The sequence below is a fragment of the Panthera onca genome, chromosome B4 (genome assembly GCF_046562875.1).
Source record: "Panthera onca isolate mPanOnc1 chromosome B4, mPanOnc1 haplotype 2, whole genome shotgun sequence".
Taxonomy (NCBI): domain Eukaryota; kingdom Metazoa; phylum Chordata; class Mammalia; order Carnivora; family Felidae; genus Panthera; species Panthera onca.
This window is the reverse complement of record NC_138345.1, coordinates 25,584,198-25,606,260: the sequence shown is the minus strand read 5'-3', so window position 1 is coordinate 25,606,260 and position 22,063 is coordinate 25,584,198. Positions and strand designations below refer to the sequence as shown.

The 22,063-nt window shown below is 42.4% G+C and overlaps 1 protein-coding gene and 1 long non-coding RNA gene across 7 annotated transcripts in view; one reads left to right on the top strand and one right to left on the bottom strand.

The window, feature by feature from the left end:
* The window catches only part of LOC132694990 (uncharacterized), a 123,748-nt gene that overhangs the window by 780 nt on the left and 100,905 nt on the right, over nt 1-22,063 (bottom strand). For all 5 annotated transcript variants that reach the window (XR_013556924.1, XR_013556926.1, XR_013556925.1 and 2 more), the window contains one exon: nt 9,934-10,034. This is a non-coding gene — a long non-coding RNA (uncharacterized LOC132694990). The remainder of the gene's footprint in view (nt 1-9,933; nt 10,035-22,063) is intronic.
* MPP7 (MAGUK p55 scaffold protein 7) overlaps nt 1-22,063 on the top strand; it is a 210,770-nt gene that overhangs the window by 166,067 nt on the left and 22,640 nt on the right. The gene's annotated exons all lie outside the window — the stretch shown is intronic.

The following is a 22,063-nucleotide window of genomic DNA, read 5'->3' as shown; positions in this document are numbered from 1 at the left end:
GGGAAAGGCTCAGCCACCAGGGAAAGGCTCAGGGCTTGATCTTCCTGGCTGCTTGGCCTTCACATTTCAGAGACTGCCTCTCAGGAGATTTTTGATGGTACAGACAGAAGCAGTCTCAGAATATTCAGAGGGAGGAGCCCTTCCTCTCCCGTTGGCCTTCAGCCCCTTCTCCAAGGCGTCTCAAATCTTAACACCATTCCATTCATCTGGGGATTTTGTTCAGACGTAGTGTCTGACCGGTAGCCTGAGAGGCAAGGCCAGAGATTCTGCCTTTCTAGCAAGTTCCCAGATGCTGTTGCTGTTGCCGCAGGCCCAGCTTGAGTAGGCAGTAAATTTTGCTTTTTATCTTTTGCCACTGGTTATAATGCAGATGTAGTGAGGTACCCATGCTCTGCACACTGGGGGAAAGCCTTGTTGCTGTGTTTGAATCGGTTCAGTTTCCATCACCTGATTTTGTTAGCCATTGTGAACTGGTTGCAATTTATTTTGATTTTCTACTTATCACATGTCAGTTTTGTGCTTTGTCATCCATGTGTTTAGTGATGGTTTTAGTATTTTTTTAGGTTGGTTTATTTTGAGAGAGGGAGAGATCACAGGTGGAGCAGAGAGAGAGGGAGAGAGAAAATCCAAAGCAGGCTTCATGCTGCCAGATGTGGGACTCAAACCCACCAACGGTGAGATCATGACCTGAGTGGAAACCAAGAATCAGGTGCTTAACCAGACTGAGCCACCCAGGTGCCCCTGTAATGCTGGTTTTAAAACTTTTGGTTTTTATCTTAATCTGCTGTTCAGGATTTTGCACATTGATATTTTAGGTTTGGTTTGTCTGTTGTGATCAACTGATTCAGTATTATTTTTAATATTTTTATTTTTATTTTATTTTATATTTTAATATTATTTTTAATATTTTTATTATCCACTTTATTCTGAAATTCTTATAGGAAAATATAATGCTATTGGAAATTCTTTAGCTCCTAACACTTCATTTCCCTATGTTGGAGCAATTGCTGATATACTATACTTTATATCACATACTTGTACGTATATGTACATGTATATATATGTACTTTATATCACGTACTTGTACGTATATGTATATATATGTACTTTATATCCTACCCCTACCCTTGCTGTGGCCTTCTGTGGAGCATGACATTTCACAGTGGGATCCAGTGACAGCCAGGGTCACTTTTGTAACTGTCCTTCAAAGTGTTGTTTCCTTTTACTCCCCTTTTTCTGTGTGGCCATTGCTCAGAAAATTTTCCTGCGTGTATGTATGGCACATCTGAAGTATCCGAAGTTTAGTGTTTATTGTGGGTAGCATAAATGGCCATAACCTCTAGGGAAAGACGGGCTACATTCTAATCTATTCTGCTCTTTGGTAGCCATGGGATACCTGAACATTTCAGATTTGCTGTGGGCTTCAGTTTCTTCATCTGAAAAAGGAGGATAATAAGAGCACCTACTTTCTAGGTTTGTTAGAGAGTTAAATGAAATGACATTTGCAAATACTTAGACCAATTCTTGGCACCTAGGCAGGTTTTAATAAAAAGTAGCTCTTCCATCTTGTCTAAAAACAAAATTGGTCTCAAAGATGTTATTGGCTTTATTCGGTGATTCATGGATTGGGCAACATCTCATCTAGCAGATAGAAAGGAACTCCAAAGAGCAGTACAAAATGAAAGACTTTTATAGGCAGAAGGAGGTGGGAAAAGTTTACTGGCGCAGAGTGGATTGTTTGAGGCAAGGTCACCTTCCTTTAGGGGACTGCAGGGATCTATTAGGCGGGTAGTGCTGACCAGGGTATTTCCAGATCAACTGGGTTAAGAGTCCACTCCTAGAAGAGGTCAAAACTAATTAAGTTAGGTATTATGTTTTGGTTTGGTGACATGGGCTTAGCAACAAGGGACTCCATCTGGGACCTGTTGTCTTTTTTTTTCTTTCTTTCTTTTCTTTCTTTTCTCTTTCTTTTCTTTCTTTCTTTCTTTCTTTCTTTTTCTTTCTTTTTCTTTCTCCCCCTTTGATCAGACTCTCAGCTTGACTGCGAGATGTGATCAAAATTTAAGGCACTAGCCCCACTCCCAGCTAACACTGTCAAGTCCTCAGTTTTTGCTCGATCCTTTGTGCAATAATCACAGGTCATGACATTTTTGCTGAATCTCTGTGGTGTTGATAGGTCACGACTTCAGGTTCGCCTTTCTTTTTAGATCGATCATTGTCTTTGTTCCTTTTCTGACGTCTCAGTGTTAGGGAGGTCATTCCCTTGGTGGTTAGCGGCTGCAAACATGCATTTAAAGCCCTTGAGAGAACACAGAGCACCAGGGTGACCGCTATGATTAGTTTAAGCAGGATGACTCCCCATGTCTGCAGTGGAGCCATGGTCCCTAAGACCCAAATCAATCAAAATCAAATAAGCCCCAAGAAGATCCTGTTGAGGGAGTCACTGCCTTAAGCCAGGTGGCTCATTTGCTAACCTCATGTAGCTGAGTTCAGCTTCCCCTGAAGTGTCATCCAGTTGCAGCAAGTGGAATTGGCCACAGCACAGGCACCTCCTCATTCAGCTAAAAGAGGATCGAGGGCTACCCTGTTATCAAGAGCAACCTTGGCCACAGAGTCTGAGGATTTTGGGGGTTTTTTTGTTTTTAATTTTTTAATGTTTGTTTATTTTTGAGAGAGAGAGAGAGAGAGAGAGAGAGAGGCTGAGAGTGGGGGAGGGGCAGAGAAAGAGGGAAATACAGAATCTGAAGCAGGCTTTAGGCTCTGAGCTATCAGCACAGAGCCTGATGCGGGGCTCGAACTCATGAACCTCGAGATCGTGACCTGAGCCGAAGTCAGATGCTTAACCGACTGAGCCACCCAGGCACCCCACAGAGTCTGAGGATTTTTGCTGGGCACCTGTCACTTTTGCAGCAGATTCTGTAATACTTTCAGGAGTTAAGGAGAAATTCCTGATCACGGCCTCATGTGTACACATTCCTGACTAGGAAGGTAGAGACCTGCCAAAGGAAGTGAATCCTAAATCATGAAGGCCTCTTGCTAGGTCCTTTCTAACTTGGCAGCATATATTCAGGGGACTTGACCTGTGAAGTGTCTTAGTTTGTTTGTGAACAGTTAGGGTCACAGCTGGATAACCTGAGAGGCATTGCCTGGTTTTGCACCAACTGTCTAGGCATTCACAGGCTTAAGGAGAATAATAACCACAGATAAAAAAAAATCCTTCTGGGGCACAGGCCACTTCTACTAAGGCGGCACTGTAAATGGATTCACTGGGAGGGATTGTCGCAGTTCAGTTCAAACCAGGGGTCAGTTAGGTTTTCAGTGCACTCGGGAAGTAAATCTCCTTGCCTGAAATAAAGGTGTTCCAAATTCCTTGCAAAGATGGGTACTGCTGTTGGGGTCTTTTCATGATTGGGGGCAGATATGATTGAGATAATCATAAGAATGTGGAAATGCAAATGTGTTGATTTGCGTAGGTATTTGTGTCTAACTGGGAAGTCTAGTTGTTACTGTAGAAAGGTAAAATCAAGGCACTGGATATTCTGGCTGTAAAAGTCAGACTCTGACTTCTAAGGGAGGTTGATTATAGTTCATGGTGGTACGGGGGATAGAAGAAAAACTGGTCACAGAGAGAGAGGAGCAGGGGATCTCTAGCATCATGGACAGGTCAGAGTTTTTGATGACAAAATCCATCAGGCTAAAAGGTTGCCCAGCCCTTACCAATGGCCAGGGACATACAGATAATGGTGCTACTTTCCTGTTCAATGGAAAGGAAAGTGGGGAAAGGAAAAAGAAAGAAGGAAAAGAAAAGAAAAGAAGGAAAAGAAAGGGGGGGGGGTTCATGTTTAGTTGAAGTATGAAGTCTTGATCTGGCATCTTGGGTAGAAGTAGTATACAGTGATGTCAGCTCCTTTTCTTCATTGGTTTGATTCAGAAGTCTCCAGAATCTGTACAGGATCAGATATTGTATAGAGTCTTCTCTCGCTGTGACATGTGTGCCCAGGATTCAGTGCTTTCTGTTTTCACAGCAGTGGCAATAGTCAGGAGCCTTGGTAAGGTCCCTTCCAACAGGGTTGGAGAGTTGTCTTCCTCCAATGACATTTCCAGAACACTCAGTCACCATGCTCCAGACTATGACCAACAGGATTTTTTGAACTGGGATCCAGGAAGGCTTTTTTAACCCATTGATGATAGGCTTTAGCATAAGACGTTAGAGACTTACAGTAGATGGTTATATTAGGATGAGTTAACCAAGGACTCAGCAGAAAACTGTATACCAGTACATACTGGTCTGCTGCTGACTGTCTCACGTGATACAAGTTTGTTTCCCAAAGCTGGTACTGTGAGCAGTCAGCAGGACCAAAGGCAGTACCTTAAGCCAAGGGAGTTCAGCAGTTTTAGCAAGTTTAGAAATTTTAAGTTTGAGGATCCCATTAGTTTTGTGAACCCTGCCTGATTGATAAAGGTGATAGGGACAGTGATAAAATTCAAAGAAGTTTGCAAGGTTTCTGTTAAGGCTAGTATGATCTGCCCAGTGAAGTGGGTGCCTTAGTCAGTGGAGACCGTGGAATGTATACCCCAAGTGGGGAACATGTTTTCTAACAGTTTCTTTGTAACTGCGAGGGCATCAGCCTTACAGCAAGGGGATGGCTCCATCTAGGAAACCTAGAACATACTGGTACAAAAAACAAGAATATATTGGTAATCCCTACTAAATGGTAGTTGGATGAAGTCCAGCTGCAGGTGCTCAAAGTGTCCAGAGGGAGGAGGTTTGAGGTGTCTGGGAATAAAAATAGTTTTTCCAGGATTTTGGGCCTGGTAGATCAGGCATTGATGGTAAACTGTTCTCACAACTTGATAGAAGTCTCCCCACCAATATCAATTCATAATTAGAGTCATCTTGGTTGACCATGGTGGGTGAAAGAATGCAAAAACTGAAAAATGGGTTATGCCAAGGAATAAAGAAGACTAAATAGCCATCTTGGTTTTCCTATCACCCCAACTGTTCATTGAATTTACAACCCATTGTTTGCTCGTGTTAATTTCTCTGATTCAAAAGCAGACTCTTGCCATGTTATAGGACATTAGGATGGCAAAAATCTGGCAATAAGGGGTCATTTTTTTGCAGAAGCAAAAGGGACCTCATCCACATGTGCCCCAACTGTTATAGATTCTGTTGTTTGCCTTTCCATGAAAGTCAGCTAGGGCATTTCTCTGATACCAGGTTCAGGTTTTTAGCATGGGCCTCAATTTTGATGACAAATTTGAGAAGGTAAGAGAATAGCAGTAATAAAGATTTTTATTTGTTGTCCATGTTTGACTGTGGTCCCAGTGGACATAAGAAGACAACTTTGTTTCCCTAACATCCCAAATCATGGACAACACCAAAGGCATAGCGGCTGTCAGTATGCATCTTAACAGTTTGTCTTTTGAGAAATGGTGTGCTCGGGTGAGGGCACAGAGCTCTGTTTGTTGGACTGATTTAGCTTGTTGGAGATTTCTCCTCTCATGTAGTTTGTATTGGGTAGTGGCGTAGCCAGCCTGGAAGTTCCCTTTTTTTTTTTTTTTTTTTTTTAACAGGATGACCCATCAACAAACATTAGATCAGGATTAGTCAAAGGGTAGGTCATAAATCAGGACGTGTCACAAAATGGAGTGTTACTGCCTCACAGTTGTCAGGCTCACCCTCGTGAGGTAGGGGTAGTAACATGGCAGGATTAAGAACATTGTGACATTTAAGATGCAGGTTGGGTAGCAAAATCAGAAGGCTCTCACAGGAAGTTAGTCTGCTTGTGGAGAAATATTGAGTCAATTCAGAATTAAGAAGACTTTGGGGGCTTCTTACAACTTAAAAAGTTTTGGAGCTATTTACAAACTCCATAGGTTGTGGAATTTGTAAATAAATGTCATTACCTAGGGTTAAATCTATGGAGGCTTCTGCTAATTTTGCAGCTGTAGCTTTTTTTTTTAATTTTTTATGTTTTTTTTTTTTTTTTTAATTTTGAGAGAGAGACAGAGTGCGAGTGGGGGAGGGGCAAAGAGAGAGGGAGACAGAATCTGAAGCAGGCTCCAGGCTCTGAGCTGTCAGCACAGAGCCCGACATGGGGCTTGAACTCACGGACTGCAAAATCATGACCTGAGCCGAAGTCGGTCAGTGAGCCACCCAGGCACCCCACTTTTTTTTTTTTAAGTTTATTTCAAGACAGAGCACAAGTGGGGGAGGGGCAGAGACAGAGGGAGAGAGAGAATCCCAAGTAGGCTCCGCACTGCCAGCACAGAGTCCAATGCAGGGGCTCAATCTCACGAACCACAAAATCATGATCTGAGCTGATACCAAGAGTTGGATGCTCAACTGACTGAGCCACCCAGACACCCCTGCAGCTTTAAGACAGTTGGCATGGGCACAGGTAACTGAATCAAGTTGGATGCTCTGGGAAGCAGTAGGTCTGTGTTCACTGCCATGTTCTTGAGTGATTATTCCCAGGGCTTGGTTATCTCTTTCAAGCACAAATAGGGTAAAGGTTTTGAACAGTTAGGTAGCCCTGGGGCATGCAGCTCTTGCCCAGCTTCTCTTAGTCTTATTAAAGCCTACTTGTGTTTATTTGTCCAAGGAAGGATTCAAGGACTGAAATTTCAGTAAGTTCATAGATTGAGGAAGGCACTTGAAAATTAGGAGCCAGAGTCTGCAGTAGCCGGCTAGGCCTAGGAATCCATGCAAGTGGTGCTTAGTTGTGGGCCTAGGACATTGTTGGATTAGCTTAATTCTGTTTTGGAGATAGCTGGGTTCTGTTAGCACCTAGATTATGGCCTAGGTAATGAACAGTATCTAGAGATAATTGGAATTTTTCCTTTGAGCTTTATGTCCTTTTTTGGCTGTTGCAGCAAATAAATGGAATCTTTGAAGGACACCTATTTGGTAACGGAGCATAGAAAGAGGTCATCTACATACTCTAGAAAGCTCAGTTTCCTAGAGGACTAGGGGGGGACTTAAACCTTGGTGGAGCACTTGGGAGAAATAAGAAGGGGCCTCAGTGAACCCATGAGACATGACCGTCCAGGTACACTATTGATTATTCCAAATCAAGGCAAACAGAGGTTGGCTGTTGGGGTCTCCAGTGGTGCTGAAGAAGGCTTGAACATAGGTCCATTGCAGTAAACCATCTGGAGTCCGGTAGAACTTGTGACAAAAGGTTGTTCAGGTTCGGAGCAACTGGGAAATGGGGAATGACTATCTTATTAATAGCTCTCAAGTCCTGGACAATTTGACATCCTTGCCCATCAGGTTTCCAGTCTGGCAGTTGCAGGGGCTGGTCCAAGGAATGATTAGTCCCAGAGTGATTAGGTCTGTTGCTATGAGGTCTTGCATGGCCTCAGGCTTTTGTGGATATTGAGCCAGTTTGGGAAGAGGTTCAGTTCTGTCTATCTGAATTTTTATCAGCTCTATACTTTGTTCTCCCAATGTCAGTGTTAGAAGTAGCCCACAGATCTTCAGGAACCTTAGATAAATCAGGGATCTTTTACTGGAGTTATTTCTCTTCTACATGAAGGACAAATTGTAAGGGACCTAAAAGATCAGTTCAGGTTGGTCAGGAAATTCTAAGATGAGGTCCCCATTGGAGGCAAAAAGTATTAGCCCTTTCAGTTTAGAAAGGAGATCTCTACCTAACAGGTTGAATGGTGCTGTGTCACATAGCCAAAAAACAAACAAAAACAAAACAAACAAAAATCAGAAAAAGCTTTTACAGTCAAAGGTCCCAGAGTCATCTGTACTGCAGGTTGAGATAGAAACTCTGAATGTCATTAGATACCCTCACTACAGAAACTTCTTTTTCACAACTTTTTTTTTGTTCTATGAGAGCAGGTTTAAGATAGAGAATGATGCTCCTGTATCTACCAGAATCTGGCAAGGTTTTCCATTGATTTTACTTTTCGTTTCCCCTTGGCTGTTTAAGGGGATTAGTGGTAGCACTTTACCAGAGGATCCCTCAGAGTCCTGTCAACTCTGGGAGAGGCCATGTGGGGGCAGATCGGGAGGCATTTGAGTTGATGATGAAGGATTTGCATAAGGCTTTTTCCCCCCAATGTCGTAGTAGATTAAAAATGAGACATTGACCCCTGGTCCATTGTTTTGAAGATGGACTCCTAAGAGGGTGCAATGGAGGAGGCAGGCCCAGGTATTAGCTTGTAGCTTTTGTAACTGTAAGGCTAATAACTCCTTGGACTTTTGATTTTGGTCTTGTTTCAAAGTCCTCACGAGTTAGAGACATGAGGTCAGTCCGATCAGTGGCTGCCCATCCTATTTATGTCTTTTTATCAATCCACTACTCACAGAAGATAATCCATTAACAAATATGGCAGCTAGAGCAGGTTGGGTGGCTTCATTTATTGTGTGCAACCTGGAATGCCGTAGGAAGAGAGCTTGCAATGGGTCTTAGAGTCTGTCAGATTCATCTTGTTTTGCATGTTTGAATCATAGACCAGTGGATGCAGGCAGCGAAGACTCCAGGAATGGCTTTTAAAAAGACTGGATGCTATTTTGCCTTTTTTTTTTTTTTTTTTTCTGGTCCATAATGGGACAGTGGTGGAGATCTCAAATATCTTCCTTGGGGTGTGCTGTTCTCACATCCATTTGGGGGCTTCATCTGGTCCCACCAACATGTGCCCAAGCTGATAAAGATCTGGTGGCCTGGTGTCATGGGCCCTGATAAGGACTCTAAATTCTTCAGAAAACTTTTGGGATTCCTCCTTGAGTTTAGAAAATTCTTTAACTAGGGGCCTTAGTCCGATTTGGTTTTTGATCAAGGCGTGAAAGATGCCTCAGGAGGATCTCCTGCAGCCTTGAGTGGTTTTATTTTAAAAGGTAATTGTATAAGAGTCTCTTCAGAGTGGAAAGGTAGTTCAGATAGAGAGTTAGTAGAACATGAGTCCTGAGGTAAAGGAGGGTAGAGGGGAGCAGTAGGAGTTATATCAGTCTGTCTTTTGTTGTAGAGACCTCTATGTCTTTAACTTTTCTGTCTTTAATTTTTCATAGCCTTTTGCTATGAATTTTTCAATGAAGCTATTTTGGCATCTCAAAACCTTTTGGAAGCTTCTCCATACCAATTAAAATAGGTATCCCATTCTGTTTGTTCGATGTGGAAACTGCTCCTCAAGTGCATTTCTTAAGTGAACAGTCTTGTCTAATTGGACCATTCCCCTATAATGGCCAATTCTAGGTTTTCTTTAGTAAGAGTTGCCATTTTTGAAGCTATCACTTCCCGGACTATAGCTCTTAGACGTAAAATAAGCAGATGTGCTGGGACACGGCACACTCAGCTCTTTTTAATTTAAGAATCTCATTTCTTTAGCCAAGCAGTTGAGTCTCCTGGAGCCAAACTAATACCTCAGAGGGATATGCCACTGTATGGGGTGGGGTTTTACAGCATACATCACTGCGACGGAATTTTCTTGAGGTTTACAGGTTGACCCGGTGTCAATCTAACCCCATTCCATGACTTACCAGTCCTAACACAGGAGTCCTAGAGTTGGTGTTGAGCGCCCTAACAGCTATTAAGTACAGATCCATGCCCACCTAGTTTGTGACCTTTTGGCTTCCAAGATTCCCCCTGGCAATAGCCTTTTACCCACACAAAACAAGCCAGACAAGCATGTGCACATTAACACACCAGCAGTAGCCAAAGAGATGTGATGGCAGACTGGCCAAACAAAAGAAGAAGAAGGGGCATTAGTTGCACTCCACCCACCATGACCAACCTGGAACTGTGGACAGAGCCAGCAGACTCCAACAGGAGACTGGACTAAATAAGGGCTAGGACTGGGGCTCGGGGTAGAACCATCTGCCAGATCAAGCCAACCTGCTAAGGACTGGATTGGAAAGCCAGTTAGATCAGGAGCTTGATGCAAAGAGAGCAGAACCCGGAACCAGGGGAAACTTACCTATGGTCCTCAGAAGGGTTCTCAGATACCACACCTGTGTTTCTCATCATCCCCAGAGGTGTCAGAAGTTTCCTTCAGATCCTACCACCACCAAATAAAATCTGTTAAAAAACCAAATTCAATGAGTAAATTCTTAAGATCTTACTGGCTTTATTCAGTGACTCATGAGTTGGGCAGCATCCCATCCAGCAGATAGAACTCCAAAGAGCTGTACAAAATGAAAGACTTTTAGTCAGAAAGGGCAGGACAAGGAAGTTCCTAGCAAAGTATGGAAGTATGGATTGTTTCAGGCCAGATCACCTTTCTTTGGGGGATGGCAGGGGTCTCTCAGACAGACCACCTCACTGGTGCTGAGCAGGTAATTCTAGATTGACTGGTTTAAGAGTCCACTCCTCGGAGAGGTTGAAACTAATTAGGTTAGGTATTAAGTCTTGGTTTGGTGATGTGGGCTTAGCATAAGTGACTCCATTTTGGGACTGTCTTTTTTACAATGTTAACTAAGAATACTGACAAGACAAACATGAAATGTTCAAATATGAGTAGGCTTCTGCTAATTTTTCCACCACTGTTCAAAACCCTTATAAGCTACAGTAGAATATTTGGCAGTGTATCATCTAAAAGAGGTAACAAAGCAGTGGGCTCAAATTTTAGAAATTTTGAATTGTTCACGAATTAACTGTTAACTTTTCATGATTGTAGAAATCATATGCTGAGGAAGCAGTGCCTTGGCTCACACACCATGTGTTAGGAAGATGGAAAGAGTAGAGTGTAAACAGCATGGCCCCCCTCCTCAAGCCTTATTTGTTTTTCCCACTGTTTTCAAAGCCATTGGGAATAATGGTATTTGCCTTGAAACTGTAAGGTAAAGATTGCTAAAGAGGTCTATAGCACAGGGGTGCTTGGGTGGCTCAGTCAGTTGAGGGACAGACTTCAGCTCACGTCATGATCTCGCGGTTTGTGAGTTCAAGCCCCACGTCGGGCCCTGTGCTGGCAGCTCAGAGCCTGGAGCCTGCTTCGGATTCTGTGTCTCCCTCTCTCTCTGCCCCTCCCCCACTCATGCTCTGACTCTATCTCAGAAATAAATAAACATTAAAAAAAAAAAAGATGTCTATAGCATTATTTGCTCTATATTCTTACCTTAATATTGCATGCTTTTTATTCTTGGACTTAATGTTCAAGAAATTAAAACAGAACAAGTTGTTAACACAGCAAAACTATGACAGTTGAGGACTTTGAGCCTTGCTCACAAGCATTTGATTTTCTCTTCGTTTTGTAAAGGTACCATTCCAAAGCCACATTTTAGCCACAAAAATAGCTTAGTGACATTTTCTGTTCTCTTCCCTTCTGCATTTAAAAGTATTTTCCAAAAAAGGATGTGAAAACCAAATGTCAGCCATTTAGTACATTTTTCTGCATAAATTTTATCTTTAGTGAGACCTGACTTTTTAAAAAGGAAAGTAATAAAGCCAAATAATGCGTCTGTGTTTGTGGGGGAAGGAGTGGAGAGAAAGCTTTGGTGTTTAAAAAGCTACTAACACACTTCACAGCTTCAGCCAATAGAAGAGCAAAATCCATCATGTGGCTATTCAGACAATTTGTGACTTGTTCTGTCTGGTTATGAGGCAGAAGAGGAAACTAATAATAAATCTTTCTATATATTTCACCTTTCCGGCTTGAGCATTAAGTACTGTTCTGCCCTCCTTTGTGCTGAATCTCATATGCTGTCTAAAGACTGCTTTGTAGAGGTGGTTTGAATAAATAGACCTTTATAAGACTGTCATCATTTTTCCATAAAACTGTAGCGGAATAAAAAGTCTCCCGCATAAAGCAGAGAGAAAAGCTGAATATAAATGTTAATGTGTTTATTAAAATCCTCATAACTTTTGGCAAACTTTGATTGAAGGCTTGTAGGAATTAGGGTCTGCTCTGGAGGATTTTATAGGGACAACTGTAAACCCAAAAGTCATAATTGAATTTATGAGCATGTGCTGGATTTAAAATTATAATCCTTGTATATAAGAGGTAAATATGATCTTTATTAGAATCACAGTTGGCTTTTTTGTGCCATTGGTGTATCTTAAATGTTTATACTCTGGCTTAATTTCTGGGCATAAATCACAATTCAGTTCATTCAGCTGATTTTTACGGAGTCCCGACCGCGCCAGGCACTGTTCTAAGCTGGTGGGTTCCTTAGCGAACAACACAAATGTTTCATCCTCCTGGTGTTTACATTCCAATGGGAGGACATAGACCAAAAAAACATATTCAGTATGAATTAGAAATATAAAGTCAACTGTACAGTTCTCGAGGGTGATAAATTCTGTGAAAGAAAGTAAATGCAGTGCAGATTGAGGGGAATCAGGAGTTTGCGATTTCGAATCAGATCGTGGTAGCCTTGTTGGAAAGGTCGCATTTTTGAACAGACTCTGAAGTAAGAAAGCTACCCATGCCCTCTTCTGCTTAGCTGAGGAAGACTCAAGGATGGGTTTATTTTGACCTTTTAATTTTATTGACTCGTCATACCCCTGAGATAGAGATGAGATGAGCACTCAGTCAGTCTGTCAAAGTTGATATAAATAGCCACTTTGGAAAAAATGATGCTCTTTCAGCAAGCTTCCCACTTTTTCTTTCTTTCTTTTCTTTTATTTTCTCTTTCTTTCTTTCTTTCTTTCTTTCTTTCTTTCTTTCTTTCTTTCTTTCTTTCTTTCTGACAGCATACAAATTGATGCTTCATTAGTAGGATTTTTCTTCCATTATAAATGAACTCAACAGAGAAAAGAAAACCTGAACCTCTGGCAGGGCTTGTTATGAACTGCTAAGTTGCTATATTTTCTATATAGTTTGATTGCAAGGGAACTTTACATTTAGTTTTATAAACAGATTTGTCACTCTCCAGTACAAAATCCAGCCACCCACTGATGTGATCGTTATAAGATTGCGAGTCAAATATAATAGCATGGTTGTTTTTATTTTATGCCTCGAGCAACAAAACTCGTAGTGCTACAGTAAGGTAAGTAGACTTTTTAATGTGTCTGATCTGAGGGGTACCTAGAGATTCCATTTGATTTGAGTGTGTTTTTTTCGGGTAACAAAAACCTTTGGGATATTTATTGCAGACTCTAGCAATTTTGATATTTTTCCTTGAACAAGTCTGGCCAATACTATAAAAGTGTCCAGGGGGAAATGTGGAAGACTGTTCTGGAGGTAAACCCATAGCAAAAGCTGAATCCGTGCAAGGGGCTTTCATACAATATGCCATTTCTATGTCATATTAATAATGTCAAGATCATTAGCAAACGTGAAGAGAACTTGATCAGAGCAACAGATTTCTCTCCAATATGTAATTTAATACTGGACAGAAGTCCAAATAAGAATAGATTTTTTTATTTTTTGATTTTTTTAAAGTTTATTTATTTATTTTGAGAGAGTATGTGAGCATGGGAGGGGCAGAAAGAGAGGGAGAGAGGGAGAATCCCAAGCAGGCTCCACGCTGCCAGCACAGAGCTTGACATGGGGCTCAAGCTCATGAACTCTGAGATCATGACCTGAGCTGAAACCAACAGTCAGACACTTAACCAATTGAGCAACCCATGTGCCCAAAGAATGGATTTTTTAAATGTGCTATGACTGTTACATGAATATAAGGTATGTTAAAACTAATTTAGCCAATCTCATCTATCTGTATCTCTTTCTTTCTCAGAAGTTTCTTTCCTAACAGATTAGTAACACTGTGATCTTGAGCACAATTATCCTTTCATGTGTAAGGTACTGCTCATCGAGATTCACATTATTAAATTCATTTTGATGTTCATCAGCCTTTAGAAGAACTACAACTAAAATTCTATGCTGGACATTTACAAAAGTCCACTTACTACTTAAGTGTCTTTTTAAAAACATCACATTTCATGGATTTCAATTAAATAATTTTCACAATAGTAATACGTTATTGTTCTAGTAGATATTCCTTTACTCAGGATCTGCACTAACAAAGAAATGAGGACAATACCACAGAGTGTCCGTAGTTTTTTGTTTTTGTTTTTTAGTATACAACACCACACCCATATTTTAGAGCATTCTTTCAGTGTACCTACAGTTTCAAAGTGCTACTGTAGGCCCTGGTTTTATTTCCTCAATGCTTTCTCCACTCATTTAGCCTTTTTGATTTGTTTTTAATTAGAAAGAGCATGAGCAGGGGAAGGTCAGAAAGAGAGAGAATATTTCAAGCAGGCTCCATGGTCAGCACGGAGCCCAACGTGGGGCCTGATCCCACAACTCTGGGAGTCATGACCTAAGCCAAAATTGAGTCAGACACTCAATCAACTGAGCCACCCAGGTGCCCAGCCTTTTTTGATTCTTAATTGTGTATGTCTGTTTCAGATTCAGAAAGGAGGTCTTTTTGGGGGGCCATGTTTATAGAATGAAAAAGTGCTGTCCATCAACTATGAATTAATTTTAAAAGTAGTGTTAGCCTCCGTTCTAATAAATAACATCTTTCTTGTTTTCCATACATAAAGATTTGTTACAAACCATGAACCTTACACACATCCAGAGAATAAAAAGAAGAAAATCTGAAAATAGAATGATGGAAACATTCAACCTCTTATAATTACATAGGTAATGGGTCAATAATGTCAACACACATAGAGGTCATTTGGGGCAAAGGTGTTGTGTATATGTCTAAATTCTCCTGCATAAACACAGGCTGAGAATTTGCATGTAGATTTTTAAAGATCTTCTTTTTAAGATAAAAATAAAGGCATTCTTGCATTTACTTGAACATGAATATTTCCTTACATGTAGCGTTTTAAACAGCAACTTTACTAGCATCATTATTGACACCCTAAATGGGCTGTATTTCTTTGGCTGAATGAATGAACCTTTATATAAAATCACACACAACACATTTGCCTACTTTCAGGAAGGAGTTACCAATTAAATGTATGAAAGTAATTAAAAACAATGTGCCTTCCTAATTATTTCAATTTTCCAGTTAACACAGTTTTTACGAGAACATCAGCTAATGGGAATCAGTGGCTTTATTCTTTCTTTCCTGAATTTGCCGAGTTGATTTTGTAAATTCCTGTGGAATTAACATAAAATGAAACGGATACTTATTGACGTGTTTTGGTTTGAATAGAAACATTCTTCTATGTTCTTTCCAAGCTAGTGGCACATCAATTTTAGTTCACTACCTGAATTCCAAATTAATGAACTCCAAGATGATTTTTTAGACTGTTTTTGGGGTTTCGCTTATTACTTCCATATCATCGCTGTATTTCCTTAGTCCTGGATCTAGAATGCTAACACACATGCCCTGTGTACGTCACCCAGGCCTAGCACATCCACTGTCGTCATTAAGCTTAATATAGACTTTTCGGAGGTTCTGCACAGAGTGAGTCTGGAGATCAAATCTGACTTCCACTTTTTGTAGCCAGGGTCTCTGTGGAATACAGACAGTATTCCTGAGAGTCAGATAGGATAGTCCTCACTATCCAAGGTGTGGGGCAGCTGAGAATAGGGTCAGAGACTCTGAAGCTATGGATCACAGCCATAATCAGACAGTGGATCACTGGCTATTTGGGTTTGTATTTTATTGGCATTCTTTTGATAAGATGATAGGCAGAATGGAAAGAATGAAGACTTTTTGAGTCCAACGGACGACAGGCTTTTTTGTTTGTTTGTTTATTCATTTTTGAGAGATAAAGACAGAGCATGAGTGGGGAAGGGGCAGAGAGAGGGAGACACAGAATCCGAAGCAGGCTCCAGGCTCTGAGCTGTCAGCACAGAGCCAGATGCGGGGCTTGAACTCATGAGCTGGAAGATCATGACCCGAGCCGAAGTCAGACGCTCAACCGACTGAGCCACCCAGGCGCCCCTGGACAGGCTTTTAAATACCATTTGAAGAGCACTCCAGATGTGTGTGACCTTAGGAAAATTCCTTAACCTCTCGTTGTCCATTTTCTTGTCTGTAAGCTGAAGATAATAATACCTTTCTCACAGGGAGCTTTTGAGAATTAGTAATGGTGTTATGTTAACCATGTAGCACGTGCCTGCTACATAGAAAAACCTTGATATGTCACATCCTAATTACTGTGTTTCCAAAGCCTGTTGTCTGTATTTAAATGCGTGCTGTTTAGATTGTCTTCTCTGTTTCTCTTCAAGCATTAACAAGCACAACTGAAACAAACTATAGGATAACCAATTTGTGTATGTATGTATAACTGTATTTCACCAAGTGTGTTAAAAATTTTTGTATCAAAGGAGCAGTGAATCTGTCCCACTGCAGAATGAACCTAACACAGTTTGCATCCCTAAAGCAGCCTACAGTGTAAGTAGCTATTGCATCCTAAATACAAAGCAGCCACTGAAAATGCCGTGAACTTACGGCTAGGGGTGTGGATCTAGGTGGTGATCTTTTAAGGTTAAGAGCTAATAAGAGAAATTCCAGAACTTCACCAATGTGGATAGCAGAGGTGATCCAAGACCCTGTCAGGGAAAATGCTGTTTGGAGGCCCTGGGAGCAGTTTTGTTGTCAGAATGATGGAAACTGTATCCCTACTTTAGCCTTTTTTGTAAGGAAACTCCCACCTTGGAAGATGATGACCTCAAATCTAGGGAACATGTTTCAAATAAGATATCTGCCACTGCACACTCCATGAGTGGAGTGATACTCCATCTCGCTGTGAAGAGATTGTATAAGGGGTAAAACTGAATATAGGCACAAAGTAAGGGCATTGTATTAGAGGCAGCATACTTTTGCCCACTAAATCAGACACATCTAGTTTTTTCCTCCAGAGTTAAAATAAATCATTGCGGGTTTTGGCAAGGGTGATAGAAGAGGACAAAAAAAGCTAGACTCTCATTCAGCAAAGTATCTTACACTCTGGGAAGCACTCCAGAGCTGAGACCTGCTGAAAAAAAAAAAAAAACAAAACATAAATTCTTATCACCCTTTTAGCCCTGGGTGTGGAGTTGGGGGTGGGCAGGGCAGGCCAGGATGTGCTATTTAAATTTTAGTGTTTTATTCGCTTCTGTCTTTTTCTTTGCGCATATATAACTGAGTTGGCTTCGTCTGTACAGGGAACACAGCTCCATTTGTAATACCCCTTGTTCTTCTTTTTTTGTTTTCTAGTAAAGAGTAAGTTTTAGCACTTTAAATATTGTTGGTACCTTCAGAGTGGGTAAAATACATACACCCCAAATGGTGCCCAGCATACCGCAGTCAGTAATGCTACCCCTGTCCTCCTCTCCCTCGGAGATCTCATTTCTTCTCACAGTCCCAGGTTCTCTCTTGTCGTGCCTGTGGTCACGAGGACACCGTCGCCCTGACCTCTCTGTTACACCACAGTCAGTCCTTGTCTGATAGTGATAAGGTAGATCGATTTCCTTTCCTGAAACTCACAGGTCCAGAGCTGAAGTCATCACCTTCCCCTCTGCTTCTCTTTATTTTTAGATCCAAAGAGCCAAGTTCAAATGTGATCTTCACCAACCAACTCCCCTTAGGGACCATGAGCATGTTACCTCACCATCATATCGAAGCATTCTGGGAACAGATGCTTTTACCTTTAGCTCCCGTTCCTTTGGTTCATTCAGCAAATAGTCATACCTCCAGGACAGCATAATTACTGAGTAGAATTTAAATGAATACAGCAAACTCATGAGTGCCTACAGTTTGCTAGCTGATGAACAAGTAGATGATGCCCCTGTTTTCACAGAGCTCACAGTCTGTTAGAGGATCAAGACAGCTAAAAGAGTACTGGGGGATTAGTCTCTTGAATTTCAAGTACAGAGAACACATGAACTTGGTACCGAACCCAAATTTAAAGTGTTAGGATTTCCCTAAAGTGTATCTAAGCTGAAACAACAAGCAAGAATTAGCACATGAAGGGGACTGGAGTGTCCTTGCAAAAGCAAGCAGCACGCCATGAGGATTCAACAACACAAAAGAGAACCTGCCATATTTCCGGAAGCAGGGGGACCTCATGTAGCTGGAGTGTACATAGGAAGGAGTATCAAGAATGAAAATTAGGGATCCCTGGGTGGCGCAGTCGGTTGAGCATCCGACTTTGGCTGAGGTCATGATCTCACAGTTCATGGGATCGAGCCCCACGTCTGGCTCTGTGCTGACAGCTTAGAGCCTGGAGCCTGCTTCAGATTCTGTGTTTCCCTGTCTGTCTCCCTGCCCCTCCTCTGCTAGGCTCATGCTTTGTCTCTCTCAAAAGTAAATAAACGGGTGCCTGGGTGGCTCAGTCGGTTAAGCCTCTGACTTCGGCTCAGGTCGTGATCTCACAGTTCCTTGAGTTCGAGCCCCATGTCGGGCTCTGTGCTGAGAGCTCAGAGCCTGGAGTCTGCTTCAGATTCTTTGTCTCCCCCTCTCTCTACCCCTCCCCTGCTCATTCTCTCTGTCTCTGTCTCTAAAAAAAAATAAACATTAAAATATAAGTAAACATTAAAAAAATAAACATTAAAAAATGAATGAAAATTAGAAATAGAAATATAGCTCACAACATGCAGTCTATATATAAACTTGTCAAGGGGGCGCCTGGGTGGCTCAGTCGGTTGAGCGTCCGACTTCGGCTCAGGTCATGATCTCACGGTTCGTGAGTTTGAGCCCCACATCAGGCTCTGTGCTGACAGTGCAAAGCCTGGAGCCTGCTTCAGATGGCCTCCCTCTCTCTCTGCCCCTAACCCACTCGCATTCTGTCTCTGTCTCTCTCAAAAATAAATAAACATTAAAAAAAAATAAACTTGTCAAGGAATTGATATTTGATTCTGTATGCACTGGAGGCAGAGTGAGAGATGCAGGTGATGCATGACAGGAGCCTAAGCCAGGGTGGCAGAGACAGGACCGAGCAGTGGCAGAGGGACAGCGGAAGGTTAGGGGAAGTTTGTTGTTGTTTTAAGGTAGGAGAGAATTTACTAGTTTTAAGTGTTGATGGAGCCACAAGAGGTGACGATTCAGAAAGAGCAGGTGTAGGAGTGTGTGACTGTTCAGAGGGTGGTGGTCTAGATGGATTTAGACATGTACGTTTATAGAAAGGGCTTCAAAGACATATCCACTTGTTGGCTTCTGTGTTCCCAGAGTAGATGAGGTCTTCCAGTTGAGCTTAAGGTGATGAGGGTGTCACTAGAAGTTGCGTTCGCTCCACAGATTTTTATTGAGATTTTAATTGCTTTTGGGGAAAGGCAAGTGACCTAATATGATTCCTGCCCTCATGGAGTCTGTCTGGTGGGATAGACAGGCCATGAAGCAATGTATTACCCAGTTGTTGAATTAGGACTTTTAAGTAGTAGGAAGGTATACAGGATGGTCTGAAGACTTAAAAATGACAAACATGGTCGAAAGGGTCAGGACGGACTTGCAGACTTGCTTGAGAAAGATCTGTTTGAGCCAAGCTCTGACATATCAGAACTCCCTGGGACTCCAGATGAAGGAGGGGGTTGAGCAGATGCTTTGAGACAGAAGGAGGAGGTGGGGACCAGGTCAATGTGGAGTCTTGTAACCCATGTGAAGGTTTTAATCTTTTTCAGAAAAGCCACTGGAAACTACATTTCTAAGAATGTTAAGGGAGAGACAGGATCAGAATAGCTCCTTGGAAGGACCTCTGGCTGCTGGTGATGGTGGGTTAGAGTGGCTGATGAGCAGGGGTGGGGCAGCCACTGGTCCAGAAGAGGAGGTGAACGTGGTGGTACCCTGGACTAGTGTGACAGCAGTGGAAATTCAGATTGTGGCTCTGAAGGCTAGTTGGGAGGTAAATTGACAGCCTTTGGCAATTATTTGATGATAGGGAGCATATGGGAGAGCAGGAGGCTCCCATGTGTGACCACAGAGAACGGAGGATTGCAGTGACCATTGTGGGGATGTAAGAAATACAGTGGGTAGGAGAACACAGAATAATGGAAGTCTTAGTTTGTGTGTGGAGAGCAAGAGTGGACCGCATGACTGCTCCAGGACGGTGTGGGTTTTCAGTACTCATTGCCTAAGTGTGGATGCATGGAGGGGCCACTGGTTTGGTCTGAGACTGGAGGTCTCCCTGGGAAGTGCGATAGAAGGACAGTGTATAAGAGATTTGATAGAAGGACAGTGTATAATAGAAGACATGAGGCCCATGGAATGGTGAAGCCTTCATGGTGAAGCCATGAAGGGCTGCTGGATAAAAAGGAAAGAAATGAAATTAGAGGTCCCCATGACCGTAGGTGTGGCAGGATAACCGAGGGAGAGATCCCAAGGGATCCGAGATCGGAGTCCTATTGGAAAAGTGTGGATTTAGTATTTCAGTAGTGAAATATAGTGATGAAGAGTGAATAGTGATGGCAGAGTCGAGGTCTTTCCAGTAAAGGGTCGAAGTGGAATAGAGAAGAAGATCGCTCTAGACACGGAGTCAGGGATGTTAGATGCTGGTCTTTTGACGGGGGTTCATGTGGATGCCAAGGTTACCCAAGGAGCTGGCAGGAACTGAGGCACAGCAAATGACAAGGGCCAGAGGCTGACGTCCCAGAGTAAGGGTCCTCAATAGGGGCAGCACTGCACTGGAGAGCATGTAGACATTTACTGCTTTTTAAAGTCAGAATGGCTAGGGGGCCAGGAATGTAGACATGACATTTCTACAGAACTCAGGTCTGACCTGCGTCCCACGTGCCTCTCTCCAATGTTATAGTAGACATTCAGGCACTGAATAGATCAGAACATATGGTCGAGTTTCAAGGGGTCTGCCTTCTGAGACAGTGAAGCACTGTCCCATCCCACAGGCAATTACTTTTACACTACACTTATATGTAAAGTGAAGATCATTTGCAAAAGTACCGTTTTCTGTACTTTGATAGTCTTGACAAATTATCTCTAGTTCAATTAAGGCTGTTACCCCGTTCCTTACCATATTCCAAAGAGTTTCACCTGTCCTTTCTATCCAGTTTCTTGTCTTTATTCTCCTGTTTTCCTGCACCTTTGGGCTTCCAGTTTCCTGTAGTTTCCTGTACAGAATGGTTCCTTATCTTATTACTCTTAAATCCAACCTTATTATTGGTTAAGTACAAACATCTGAGTTTAATAGGTGTTCTAGTCATGTCTAAGCATTTACATATTGAAACAAATTTTTTTATTGTAAGTACTCTTTTTAAAGGTTATTATTTTGAGAGAGAGAAAGCACTCACACAAGTAGGGGAGGGGCAGAGAGAGGGAGAGAGAGAATCCCAAGCAGGCTCCACGCTGTCAGCACAGAGCCCAACTCTGGGCTCAAGCTCACGAACCTTAAGATCACGACCTGAACCAAAATCAAGAGTCAGATGCTCAAACCACTGAGCCACACAGGTGCCCCAGTTAGTCCATTTGATTAACTTGGAAGAATTATATGTACCAGTAAGTTACATTAGTTCTGAATTCCATTTCACGGTATAAATGGGATGTTACAGAGTATTTATTATAAAAAGGGAGAGCTGAGTGCCAGGGAGTTGGGACTTGACAGCAGTTCCTGGAAAGACAGAAGGTGCTGATGAGTGAACACAGGGGGACAGGTCTCCTGATCCAGGCGAGGGCCCTGCAAAGTAGTGGTAGACCAAAGAAGGCACAGCCCCCAGGTCTGGCCTCTTCCTCTTCGTTCGCACTTTTCCCTCCACCCAGGATGTGCACTGTGCTCTTCTGTGTCCACCTGTATGTCCTTCATTGTCCGGCATAAAACCTTGTTCTTTTCAAAGCTCAGGAGAGGAAGTGGGTGAGGGAATGAACACAGGTCCCTGGAACACAGGTGCCAGGTGCTATACAGAAGTTATTCACTTAATTCCTCCAAAAGGGGAGTAGGATAACTTTCAGTAGCATGAAGTCTAATCAAGGCTCAAAGACTAAGCCTCAGAGATGATGTCCTCTCAGGCCATGGTAATGACCCACCACAGACTGGGTGGCCCATGAATAACAGGAATTGACTTCTTATGGTTCTGGAGACTGCAAGTTGGAGATCCAGGGTGCCGGCACTGCGGGGTGAGGGCCCTCTTCCCGGTCACACGCATCTGGCTGCGTCCTCACATGCTGGAGGGGAGGGAGCTCTGTGGAGTCTCTTTTGTAAGAGCGCTAATCCCTTCCTGGGCTCCACTCTCCTGACCTTAGCACCTCCTAAAATCCTCACCTCTTAACACCTTG